General features: G+C 46.2%; 1 long non-coding RNA gene across 2 annotated transcripts; it reads left to right on the top strand.

Moving 5' to 3' along the window:
- The first annotated feature begins 5 nt into the window (after positions 1-5).
- Positions 6-12,058, top strand: LOC132238515 (uncharacterized). 2 transcript variants are annotated; one of them, XR_009453813.1, is made up of 4 exons: positions 6-165; positions 8,958-9,025; positions 10,879-11,697; positions 11,943-12,058. It is a non-coding gene; the product is annotated as an uncharacterized LOC132238515 (long non-coding RNA). The 2 variants fall into 2 exon arrangements; XR_009453814.1 differs by lacking the exon at positions 8,958-9,025.
- Positions 12,059-13,181: the final 1,123 nt, after the last annotated feature.

Raw genomic sequence — 13,181 nt, 5'->3', positions numbered from 1 at the left:
CCGGTCCCCCCGCCCCGCCCTGCGGCCCCGCCACATGTGGACGCGCCGCGAGGCCGCCGCTGGCCCCAGGCCCTCTGCTGGGGCGTCCCGCCAGCCCAGCTTGGTTCTGAGGCTCAGCGCCCCATACGGCCCCGGGTCCCCCGAGTGGAGCGCGGCGGGCACGAGGTGAGTTAGTGCCTGGGGACGTGTGTGTTGTCCCACCCTCCTCCCCTGCGCAGCGGGGGACGCAGCGGCTTCTGCAGAGGAGAGGGTGCCTGGACGGGGTGTCCAACCAAGGGCCCTGCCCCCCAAGATTGCATCCTTTCCAGCTTTCCGCTGCTGGGGCTCCCCGCCCCTGCCCGGAGGGAAAGCTTTTTCCCATCGCCCTCTCTTCTCAAAAGAGAGGGTCCGGCCTTGAGATACCTTACATTCAGATTGATTTTTTAAAAGGAGTTTTAAAATGGAGTGGAACCCACTGTTAACTTAAAAATAAAAGGCCACAGTAAGAGGCAACGAGCATTTGTTTGAGAACCCAAAAACTCGCTATGTGAGAAACACTGATTCAGGTAGAAACAAATCCACACAGTGTTTCCTCTAGGGGGCGAACGCCAGGGGTTTTTATGAGCAAGGGAAGGGGAATAGTTACCTGAACAGAAAGAAAGAACTTCTGTTGGTGTTAAAAAGTCAGGGAAAGAATTTCAATAGATGCAAATAGGCGTGGTTATTCTTTAGCTACACATGATGGTGTTCATTCTAAAGAATGACTTTAATTTTCAGTCTGCTTTCCTGTGAGCTTTGCAAATAGCTTTGGAATATAGTGTTGGTTTGGCCTAAAGTTTATCTTGCCCGATTTAAACATTCCAAAGGTTTGAGACATGAGACAGGTAAGGCAGTGCTGGGGTAGCAGCTCTGACTCCATTTTGAGGCGGACCCATTTATGTTATTTTTCACGTTTCTCCTGTTTGGCGATCTTTCCTTGAAAGCATCTCTTCAACCATTGGAAAGCAAAACTGATCAGTTATGAAAAGGACGGTATCATCTCATCGGTGCTCCGTTGTTAGAAAGTCTCATGCCTGTTAGGTCATGATTTGCGTCAGAGGGAAAGCTGTTTCCTTGGGAGGCTTGGGCCACATTTGAGCAACAAGAATGCCAGAGCAGCCCTGGCCGTGGCTCAGTAATCCTGCACACCAAACGTGTGAGAATTCAATTCCCCATCAGGGCACAAGAGCTTTACCATAATGAACTTTTAAGGACCAAAATCTTCTGTAATTTCTAGAGGTTTCTCATATGACGTCCCATAGGCCTCAGTAATCACCTGAAAACGTTAAGCAACCATTATCTGGGTGGTGTCTTTATAGCGTCAAGCTATGCAAAGCAAAGTTTTATAACAGCAAAATTTTCTATAACAACAAAATGACAAGTCCAATTTGGAGATCTGAAGCAGGAAGCGATACCTGCAGTCGGCCAGCTGAAGATATCACAGAACTATGGCTACCAGTGGGCACTGTATTTAATCATTTGGGTTGTGCCCAGATTTTACCTAGTTCCATTTGTACTTCACCAGAGGTGTTTTATCCAAGTATAATAAGTAAATACTAACAATAGAGCAAAACCCACCTTCTTTAGCTAGAAGATGGTTGAGAATAATTTCATTGTCTAATACAACTTGTCCAGGGAATGTAAAGATTTTTTTCTTGGGTGGCTATTTTTTTTTGGTGGTAGATCCAACAGTTTCTTCTAAGGTTTTGATAAGTTCCTAATCATGTATTTATTCACTGTAACACTGGCCCAAGGAAAAAGTATTCTTTCAAATCTGACCTTTGCAGGGGTTGACATCACCAGGAATTGAACACCCTTAACTATGTGTGCAACGAGTTGCATGTTTTGACCTATGAAGTACGTTTAAAGATGACGCCCATTGGTGAGTTATCTTTCCAGGTAGAAATTTATGGGGAAAAGGAAACAATAACTATGATAGTGAGTGCTTAGACTCTCATATTATTTGTGAGATAGGAAGGAACTAAAAGAAAAAGAAGAAAAGAAAAAAAAAAAAGGTTTAGATTATGCAAGCCTAGTCCAGAATTTTCGGTTAGCTGTCCACAACAGATGCTGTCTGACTCACTTCCCAGTGACTTTTAATTTTAATTCCTCTGTTGGTGGAGCAGTCCAGTTTGGGTGCACGAACTTTCTTTAAATGAACCCACCAGTCAACACCCTTAAAATTGGCAGCCCACGGATTAGTTAAGAGCACCTGATTCAGGTCCTTTTCATCTTGGGTTGGTTAAAGAGTCCTTTCGAAGGTGGCTTTTCTAATATACACGTTTATCTGGTTACATATTGTGCTGTTTAACTTTTTTGTTTCCTTTATTTAATTGGACAACAAAAGCAGATAAAATTAAATGCACAGGTCAATCTGTAAATATTTCAAAAAAATGAAAGTTTATGTTTATCAAAGGGGGCAGATCTTAAGAAGAATTGTAGATGTCGGGGTTGAAGTTTGATATATCTATGATGATGCCATCACTTATTCAGGTAAACTTTCCAAAGGGCTTATACAGTATCAGGCACAAAATCTATCTAAGCATAAGCTATTATGATGATTTATCTGAAGCTTATATCAAATCATTTACATTCATTTTCTAGGGCTTCATGGAAAATTTATTTTCAGGTTAAGAAAAAACTCTTTAATTTTGGGAAGTTTGTAAAAAAACATCCTATCTAATAAAAGAGAAAAATGGTAATTGGCGTACAACGATACCCTTTTCATTGGCTAATCAGGGCTATATGCAAATTAACTGCCAACTAAGATTGGCAGTTAACTGCCAACAAGATGGCAGTTAATTTGCATATGTAGGCACAATGCAGGGAGGCGAAAGGGAAAGCAGGAAGAAGCCCCCTGCCACTGACAGTGATCGGAAACCCAGGGGGGAGCTAAGAGCTGGGGGGCAGGGCAAAGGAGGCCCTGGGGCCGCCTTTGCCCTGCCCCCCAGCCATGATTGGAGAATCAGGCACCTTTGCCGCCCTGGCCAGTGATAGCAGGAAGTAGGGGTGGAGCCAGCGATGGGAGCTGGGCATGGTCGAAGCTGGCAGTCCCGGGAGCTAGGGGTCCCTTGCCTGGGCCTAAAGCGAAGCCCACGATCACGGGGCCGCTGCAGCTGCGGGTCCCCGCTGCCCGGGCCGGATGCCTAGGCCAGAGGTGTCCTGCAGGGGCAGGGGCGGAGCCTGCAACCGCGGGGAGCTGGAGGTCCCCTGCCCAGGCCTGACACCTCTGCCGGAGGCCTCAGGCCTGGTCAAGGGGCCGATCCGGTGATTGGTGATTGGAGGGTGATGAGGGCCAACTCCTCTGGCTGAGGCATCAGGCCTGGGTGGGGGGTGGAGCCGGGGATTGGGGGGATATGATGGTCCCCTTGCCCAGGCCTGAAGCCTGGGTCAGAGGCGTCAGGCTTGGGCGGGGGGTGGAGCAAGCGATCAGAGGGAGATGGGGGTCCCCTGCCCAGGCATGATTCCTGGGCCAGAGGCCTCAGGCCTGGGTGGGGGCCAGAGCCAGTGATCAGGGGGAGATGGGGGTCCCCTGTCCAAGCCTGACACCTCTGGCGGAGGCGTCAGGCCTGGGCAAGGGGCCGATCAGGCGATCGGAGGGTGATGGGGGTCTACACCTCTGGCCGAGGCATCAGGCCTGGGCTGGGGGCAGAACCAGTGTTGGGGGGAAATGAGGGTCCCCTGCCCAGGCCTGACGCCTCTGTCAGAGGCGTCAGGCCTGGGCAAGGGGCCGATCCTGCGATTGGAGGGTGATGGGGGTCAACGCCTGAGGGCTCCCAGTATGTGAGAGGGGGCAGGCTGGGCTGAGGGACACTCGCCCCCACACACACACACCCAGTGCACGAATTTCGTGCACCGGGCCCCTAGTATATATATATATATATATTAGAGGCCCAGTGCACAAATCAGTGCACAAATTCATGCACTGATCGGGTCCCTCGGCCTGGCCGGTGATCAGGGCCAATGGTCGGGGGGGGGGGGCAGCCAGCCTTGGGGAGGGGCTGCAGGAGGTTGTCCAGCCAATGGGGGAGGGACTGCAGGAGATTGGCTGGCCACAGAAGGTTGGCCTGCTGAGGGAGTTGACTGTGGGAATTCACTGACCACCAAGGGGGCAGCTCCTGCATTGAGTGTCTACCCCCGGTGGTCAGTGCATGTCATAGCAACCAGTTGACCAGTCGCTCAGTCGCTTAGCCTTTTATATACATAGATATATACATATATGAAAGATTTAAAAACACTCCGTCAAATAGGATCATAGGTCACTGTGAAACAAAATTTAGAAAACACATGAAAAGCTAATGAATATTCCCTGAGATCTCCCCTAGGATTTAAGCCGGCAAAGGAAAGATAAAAGAAAAAACCCACCCTTCCTTCCTACACAGGCATGCATCTTCTAAACTCCAAGGGACCCCATGAGACTTGCTGCCAGGGAGTGTGGGCAGCAGCAGCTAGACATGGGCTAACCCTCTGAACCTGTCTCCAAGGCCCCCTTTCCTCTGACTTTCTCCTGTGGCTGCTTCTACCCTAAGTCCTCCCTTGGTTTCACTGTTCCCAGCTTTAATAAACATACTTTCAAAAGCCACCTGGACTCGCACTGTGAAATCTTTCCTACATCAAGACAAGAACCCACACATTACTGGTGGTCCCTAGGCCAGCCGTGGGCAAATGAATAAAACTAAAAAAAAAAAAAGACTGTACCCTTTTATGTAATGATGTTTACTTTGAATTTATATTAGTTCACACAAACACTCCATCCATGCTTTTGTTCCGGCCCTCTGGTCCAGTTTAAGAACCCATTGTGGCCCTCGATTCAAAATTTTGCCCACCCCTGCCCTAGGCAGACCAGCCCGGGACCAGACCTCATCCGGTAACACTATTACCAAAAACATTATTTTTCTTTCATCTTAATTTCTAAGGAAAGCTACAAACTTAGCAACTATGAGCAGCCATATCAGTATTTTATAGATTGGCAAACCCACACATTTCACAATCTCTACAAAAATAGACTCTTTTACTAGAAACATATTTCATATGCTCGCTCTACAAAACACAAGACATTTTTATTAACAGATCCAAACTTATCTTTTAGTTTTTCTGAAATCAGAAGCCCAAAATAGGTAAACTTAGACTTACTCAGCAACTAATGTCTCAATATGTTTTCTTATTTTGAAATGATCTAAATATTCAATAAATTTTTATTATTTAATTTAGCTAGCAACATTTTAAAGCTTGAAGTTACCAAAAGAGTTTTGGAAACTATTCTTTAGTACATGTACATTAACACATAATTATTGCTAAAAAAGAACTTTTTATTCCACTTACATGTAATTCATTAGTTCTTCACAATTAAGTTTAGATTAATTATGAAAACTTCATCATATGAGTTATTTTTCTTGCTGACAAGTTCGGAAGCCTACGTAGAATAAGAGGCGTAGTATACTTACTATGGATAACGTGGCGGTGGTGGCCGCTGGTGTCAGACCAGACCTGGGTACTTGAGTGCTGGCTAGGAAAGAATTCAGAGCCAAGACTCAAACTATAAGAGAACATTTATTTAGAAAAATCACAGAGGTATAAGAAGTAATTCATAGAAGAAATGGGCCAAGGAAACAAGTTATAGAGGCAGAGGAAGGGCCCTTGGAGGTTGGGAGAGAGGAAGGAAAAGGTAAGGCACCTGGAGGAGGGGCAGGGGAAAGGCACCGGCGTGCTCCTGGGAGGGAGAGCACCCGGTGCCCTGGGCCCAGGGGGTTAAGGGTGGGGATTTCAGGGCGCGTCCCAGGGGAAGGTCTCAATAGAATATTCACCAGCTTCCCGGATGCGTCCTTTCAGGGTTGGGGTCTCCACTGATTGATTGGTCAGGGTCAGGGCAGGGAGTCATTATTCAATGCAGTTGGTCCTGAGGTCAGCCCTGAAGTCACTTGTCTGGTTTTGCTGCAAAGATATGTTTGGCCCTAGCTGGGATGCTCAGTTGGTTGGAATGTCATCCTGTGCACCAAAAGGTTGCAGGCTCAATCCCCAGTTGGCAACTGATTGATGTTTCTCTCTCTCCCTCTAATCTATCTATCTATATATATAATCTCCAGTGAGGATTAAAAAATTAATAATTTTTTAAATGATATGTCTGTTTAAATTAGCATTAACACCAAATATTTTCGCAGAACCTGAAAACATTTGGGTTAGTTTCTGCTATGTTTCTTAATTTATATAAGTGCTTAATTTCTTACAGCCAATTAAACAGAGCTCTTTGCAAACCAATTTTAGTAATATCCTCTGGAGGTAGACAACACACACATAAATAGGTGCAACCAGAGACCTGATATTTTCTTTTTAAAATTTCAGCCATGAGCCCTAGCCAGTGTGGCTCATGGTGGGGTGTCCTCCTGTGAGCCAGGAGGTTGCCAGTTACATTCCTGGTCAATGGCACATGCCCTGGTTGTGGCTTGATCCCCAGTAGGGGGCATGCAGGAGGGAGCCGATCTATGTTTCATTCTCACATCGATGTTTCTCTCTCTCCCTCTCCCTTACTTTCTCTCTAAAAATCAATAAACTACTAAAAAAAAACTCAAAAGACTTGTATGTGTGGACGAAAGGGGCCACATGCTAACCTGACAAGCTCAGGGGAGGCCTGCATGGCAGTCTTGCAAACTAGAGACCTAAAGTAACCACAAAGGATGAGCTGAAATTAAACTTTAACTAAAAGCAGTTATGGTGGGTAGTTACATCCTAGGCCGGTATTTTCACTGACAAGGTCAACCTTTACCTTAACTGAGCCTATCTGTCTTTTTGCATCTATAATAACATACCCTTGAAATGTCTGGGTAGCTTGTAACTTCCCTTTTTTCTGGACGCCTTGGAGCACAACCTAATGTGCCCCAGGACAGATACCACAGATTCCTTCATTATCATGTTAATTGTTCCTGCACCCACCTAAGTATGTGTCTATCATTTTACTTTTTATCCAATCCCAGGGGTTTCCCCACTTTGCTTTCTCCCACCTCTCTAGTCTATCACCAATGGATTTCATATAACTCACCTATGTCCCTTTCCTTTGATTACAATGTACAAATACAAATGTGACCTGCCATTCTTCGGAGCATTATCTCAATTCATTGAGGTTCTGCTTCTGGCAAATGTCGACAGTTTGGCTCAAATAAACTCACACAAATTCTTTACAGGTTTCAATGGTGTTTTTTTTTTATATTAACATATGCATGCATATTAGCATAACCAATGGACATGGACACTGGATCGGTGGGGGCTTATCCTGGGGGACAGGAGTAGGGGGGCGGGGAAAAAGGAGACGTGTCATAATTTAAACAACAATAATAATTTAAAAAAAAATTTCAGCCATGAGACAGGTACAATAATGCAAAACCCACTAGTTTATAGCAGTCACTATAAGTTAAGTTCAGTTGTTTAGATGGCAAGGCTTTTACTGTTTTTAGAGAAGAGTTTTAAGGTTTGTATTTGTCTTCGACAAACAATATTTAAGGAGGGGGGTGAGAGTGGGAGGGTGGAGGATGGGGCTGCTTGGGCCAAGGGAACCTTTCAGCCGCTTGTGCTTTTAAAATTCTCTCCTAATATTCCCCCCTTTGGTTTGCTCCGTCCCGAGCAGTCGTGAACTGTGTTTACATTCCTGACTTTCTGCAGGAGGGGCTGGAGAGTTGCTGAGGAAACCTTAAAAATTTTTCTATCAGACTTTTAATTCTACCAAAGATCTGATCACGGAATTACTAAATTATTTGAATTGTCTTGTTAGGTCTGAGGTGGGGCAAACAATAAATATATTTGACAGTAAAACAATTCCATGGGCCCAAGAGTATACAAAGGTTACAACCTTCCAGAGTCATTCCTCTGATAGTTCAAGGAAAGACCTGACAGCCTGCATGTCCCCGAGCAAGCAGAAAGCTACGTCAAGCCCTTAGAATACCAAAGAGGGCAATAGCTATTCCTGGGAGAGAAAGGATAGGAAAACCAATGGGCCTTACAGTCTTTCGTTTTAGGCTCCTCTTGTATCTTCAATTCGTCATTAACTTTTTAGAGGAGACTCTTGCTCTTAGGTGCCTAAGTTAAAATTACCTTCTCAGTTGGCCAAAGTTTCTTCTAGGATCCTTTTAGAACTGTTTTTGAAGTCATTTTGTATTTTGTAAGTTTCTACCTATCAAACAAAGAATGCATTCTATTGTCCCCAACATATTTGAAAATCTTTCTTTAAGGGAAGGCCATTGAGGTAGACTTAAGACGAAGGTTTTCCTAAATTATTTTTTGCTAAGTTAGTCCATTTTATTAAAAAGGCATAAGAGGAGAGACCAACATGTTTGTATATATAACTAGCTAAGTTCCCAGGGGAGGAACTTTTGGGGGAATTTTAGAGGGTGAAGGTCCTTGTTAAAGCTTTTATGGCTGGACAAAGAGTTGCCGAAACCGGTTTGGCTCAGTGGATAGAGCGTCGGCCTGCGGACTGAAAGGTCCCAGGTTCGATTCCGGTCAAGGGCATGTACCTGGGTTGCGGGCACATCCCCAGTGGGGGATGTGCAGGAGGCGGCTGATCGATGTTTCTCTCTCTCATCGATGTTTCTGACTCTCTATCTCTCTCCCTTCCTCTCTGTAAAAAATCAATAAAATATATTTAAAAAAAAAAAAAAAGAGTCAAACGTGTTCATAATCTAAAGCCACCGGTAGCTTGACTGCCGAATGCATACTGGAACATACACGTTCTGGATGGCAGGAACCAAAAGGGAATTTTTAGGATAAAAGTAAAATTCTGTTTGTTTGATTTTTTAATTGCATGCATGTTAACAGCTTTAGCTAACTAAGCCTTGGGGTTTTTGGAACCATATTAAGACCTAAGAGAGATGTATCATGGGTTTGGGGAGTGTGTGCACTTCTTAAAATTCTCATTGTAAGTAATTTTTCATGAGATTGTCACTTTTTTTGAGGTTTCTGATGTCAATCTAACCTACTCCATGACCAACTTATCCTATCACGTGAGCCTTTGCTAGAGGCGGTAAGTGTCCTGATGACTCGTAAATGCTTGATCCATTCCCAACAGTCTGCGTCATTGGCTTCAAGGTTCTCTTAGCACTGACTTTTACCTCATGTGCACGTAATCCACAGTAAAGCTTATTTACATAGAGCCAGTCTGAGGAGGCCTGCAAGCATTAGGGGCTGGCCAGGATAACAGGTTTATAGGATCTATGCCTATGAAATCTCTTATGACAAGAATACAACAGACAAAGACAAAGTAAGGAAACAAAAGAAAAAAATGCACCCTACTCTCTAAATTGAGGATACGGGGCTGGGTGAAAGAAGTGAAGGGGTTAAGAAATCAACAACAACAACAACCTCATAGACACACACAACAGTATGGTGATTACCAGAGGGTGGGTGTGGGAGGGGGTAGAAAAGGGTAAAGGAGAGATAAATGGTGATGGAAGGAGACTTGAACAGGCAATACAATATACAGATGATGTATTATAGAATTGTACATCTGAAACCTATATAATTTTATTAACCAAGTAGAGGCCCGGTGCACGAATTCATGCACGGGTGGGGTCCCTCAGCCTGGCCAGCAATCGAGGCCTATTGGGGGGCCAGCCAGCCATGGGGAGGGGCCATAGGAGGTTGGCTGTGGGAGCACACTGACCACCAGGGGCAGCTCCTGCATTGAGCATCTGCCCCCTGGTGGTCAGTGCATGTCATACCGACTGGTCGACTGGTCATTCTGGTTGTTCTGGTTGTTTGGTCATATAGGTCACTTAGGCATATATATAGCTGTCATCCCAATAAATTTAATTAAAAAGTAAAAATAAATAAATAAAATGAGGATGATAATAATGACATTTCTTTGTATTAGTTATCAGTTGCTGTGTAACAAGTTACTCCAAAACTTAGTGACTTAAAATACACATTTATTACCTCAGTTTTTCTGGGTGAGGACGGGTGTAGCTTAGCTGGCTGTATTTGGCTCAGTGTCTCTGATAAGGCTGCAGTCAAGTTGTGAGCCAGGGCCACAGGCGTCTCAAGGCTTGGCCGAAGGAGGATTTGCTTTTGAGTTAACTCACGTGGCTGTTGGCAGTCCTCGGGTCATCTCTGCCTGTTGGCTGGAGACATCAGTTTATTGCTACGTGCGTGTCTCCATTGGACAGCCCACAACATGACAACTGTTTTCCCTCCAAGTGAGAAAGATGGAGCCTAATCTTGAAAGTGACACTGCGTCTCTCTGCTATATTCTAGTCATTAGAAGCAAGTCACTAAACGCAGCCCATACTTAGGGTGAGGGTGTTACCAGGGTAGGGGTCCTTGGGTCCTCCTAGAGGCTGCCTACCACCCTCCTCAGGAAGGTGTTGTGGGGTTAAAGTGAATTAATGCATGCAAAGTAACATACGTGGCGTCTGACCTTTAGTAAGCACTCAAGAAAAGTTCATTATTGTTACTGTTATTGTTATGACACCCATTTTCCTGTTTGACTCAGTATCACAAGAACCAAAGAATGGCATTTTCACCAAAGCTACTATTTGGGCAGTTCCTATCAGGAAACAAATCTTCTCCAGTGAGGTAATACAGGAAAGCTTAGCGGAATAGTTCGTAAAGGTGTTCAAGCGCAGAGCAAGGACAATAGGCCAGGTACAGAAGGTCAGCAGGGCCGAAAGCCCTGGCTGCCTAAAACTGGGAAAACAAGGACCTGGCCCCCAGGTCACCATTCCTCCCCCAGCATATCCCTGGTCATGGGGTAGATCCCCTTAGAGGAGGAACAGGGGTAAAGAGTGGCCTCATTCGACGCCCACGTGGGCCCTTGCACAACCGCTCCCTTATGCGTTACCCCCTAGGGATAACATCTCAGCCTCAGTTGTGTTTCAGCTCCAGGCCCAGAAAAGCAAAAAACCAGACAAGTGACGGCGTGGCTGACATCAGGACCAGCTGCCTCGACAAATGACCGCCTGCCCTGGCGCTGACCAATTAGTGGAGACCATGACTCTGAAAAGACACACTTTAACCCACAGCACCTTCCTGAGGAGTGTGGTAGCCAGAACTGAAGTACTGAGGTGACCGACCCAGGGTCCAGTCCGACTCCACCCGTCTAACACCTGGGGCCATTTTCTCCACCGCCAGCAGAATGGTGCCAAGAGGGGCGAGACTAGAGGAATAAATACTGACTTTCCTCCTCTCCTGCCAATGTCACTCATCATGTGAGCCCCGTCAGAGCCGAAGAACAAGGAAACGCACCATGCTGTCTGTGTATGGGCCAGCCCCCCAGGACTAAAGAGGTGAATGAAAAATGTCCAGTGTGGAAGGTTGCAGGTGCAATCCCCAGTTCAGGGTGCATATGGGAGGCGATGGGTCGATGTTTCTCTCTGTCTCCTTTCCTCTCTCTCTAAAAGCAATAAAAACACATCCCTGGGCCCAGTCGAGTGTGGCTCAGCGGTTGAGCCTTGACCCAGGAACCAGGAGGTCACCGGTTCAATTCCTGGTCAGGGCACATACCCAGGTTGTGGGCTTGATCCCCAGTGTGGGGCATGCAGGAGGCAGCCAATCAATGATTCTCTCAGCATTGATGTTTCTATCTCTCTCTCTTCCTCTCTGAAATCAGTAAAAATATATATTTAGATAAATAAATAATAAAAATAAAAACATATCCTCAGGTGAGGATTTAAAAAAGCAACTGCCCAGCCCTAGCTGGTTTGGCTCAGTGGATAGAGCATCGGCTTGCGGACTGAAGGGTCCCAGGTTCGATTCTAGCCAAGGGCACATGCCTGGGTTGCAGGCTCGATCCCCAGTGGGGGGCATGCAGGAGGCAGCTGATCAATGATTCTCTCCCATCATTGATGTTTCTATCTCTCTATCCCTCTCCCTCTCTAAAATCAATAAAAATATATTTAAAAATAAAAAACAAAAACAAAAAACCAACTGTCCAGTGTGGGTAGGCACAGCCATTCACTGATGGGATATTTCGTGGGGACATGACGCCTTGGTCCCTTGGCATAAAAGGAGCTGAAAAGCAGTTAGTCCTGAGTTTCCAGCAGAGGGGGTGGGGAGGGTGGGCTGCTTGAGCGAGTAGGGGCTTCCATTTGGGATAGTGACGGGGGTACAGGGATTTTTTTAAAAAAATATATATATATATTATTGACTTTAGAGAGGAAGGGAGAGGGATAGAGAGATAGAAACATCAATGATGAGAGAGAATCATTGATCGGCTGCCTCGTGCATGCCCCTACAGGGAATCAAGCCCGCAACCCGGGGCATGTGCCCTTGGCCGGAATAGAACCTGGGACCCTTCAGTACGCAGGCCTTATCCACTGAGCCAAACTGGCTAGGGAGACGTACAGGGATTTAAACTCAGTGTCTCGGGAAGCAAACGCAGGCTGCAGGTTTTATTTATCTGGGGAGGGGCCTTAAGGACTTGATAGGATTGGTGCTGCTCGCTCAGTCTGGTGACTCTGATGATTACACTTGGCTTCCTTGGCCAGGTGCCCGCCGGTACCTGCGAAGTCCTTAGGGGCTTCCAATGGCACAGGGTTTTGCAAATGCCCTTCTCCTCCCATAACGAAGTCCAGGAGCCTCACTTCAGTGAGACCAGGCAGTGCCGCCGGAGGAGAGAGACCTCAGTACCATAACCAGGAAATGGGCGAACTCAGGACTTAGCTGGGCCCCCCCTTCCCAGTCACAGCATCCACAGGAAGTCCCTGTGGAAGTGTGGGTGTGTTTGCAGTGTCTCCATCTTCAGGCCTCTGAACGGAGGACCCTGGCTGGGGCAGGGAAGGCTGATTGTATTTAATATAGTTATTGTGGCAAATGTATACTTGTTTTGGGGTTTGTTTGTGTATTGATTTCAGAGAAGGAGAGGGAGAGGGAGAGAGAGAAACATCAATGATGAGAGAGAATCATTGATCAGCTGCCTCCTGCACACCCCACACTGGGGATCCAGCCCACAACCCGGGCATGTGCCCTGACTGGGAATGGAACCGTGCGTGACCTCCTGGTTCATAGGTCGATGCTCAACCACTGAGACACGCCGGCCGGGCTATACTTGTTTTTTAAAATGCTCTCTGAAGATGCTGTTAACTATGTTTGATCTGAAAGACAATGCTTTAAATCAGCGGTTCTAAACCTGTGGGTCGAGACCCCTTTGGGGGTCGAACAACCCTTTCACAGGGCTCGCCTAA

This window comes from Myotis daubentonii, chromosome 7 (assembly GCF_963259705.1).
Source record: "Myotis daubentonii chromosome 7, mMyoDau2.1, whole genome shotgun sequence".
NCBI classification, from domain to species: Eukaryota; Metazoa; Chordata; class Mammalia; order Chiroptera; family Vespertilionidae; genus Myotis; species Myotis daubentonii.
Note: the sequence above shows the minus strand (reverse complement) of the source record. Positions and strands in the feature narration are given on the sequence as shown.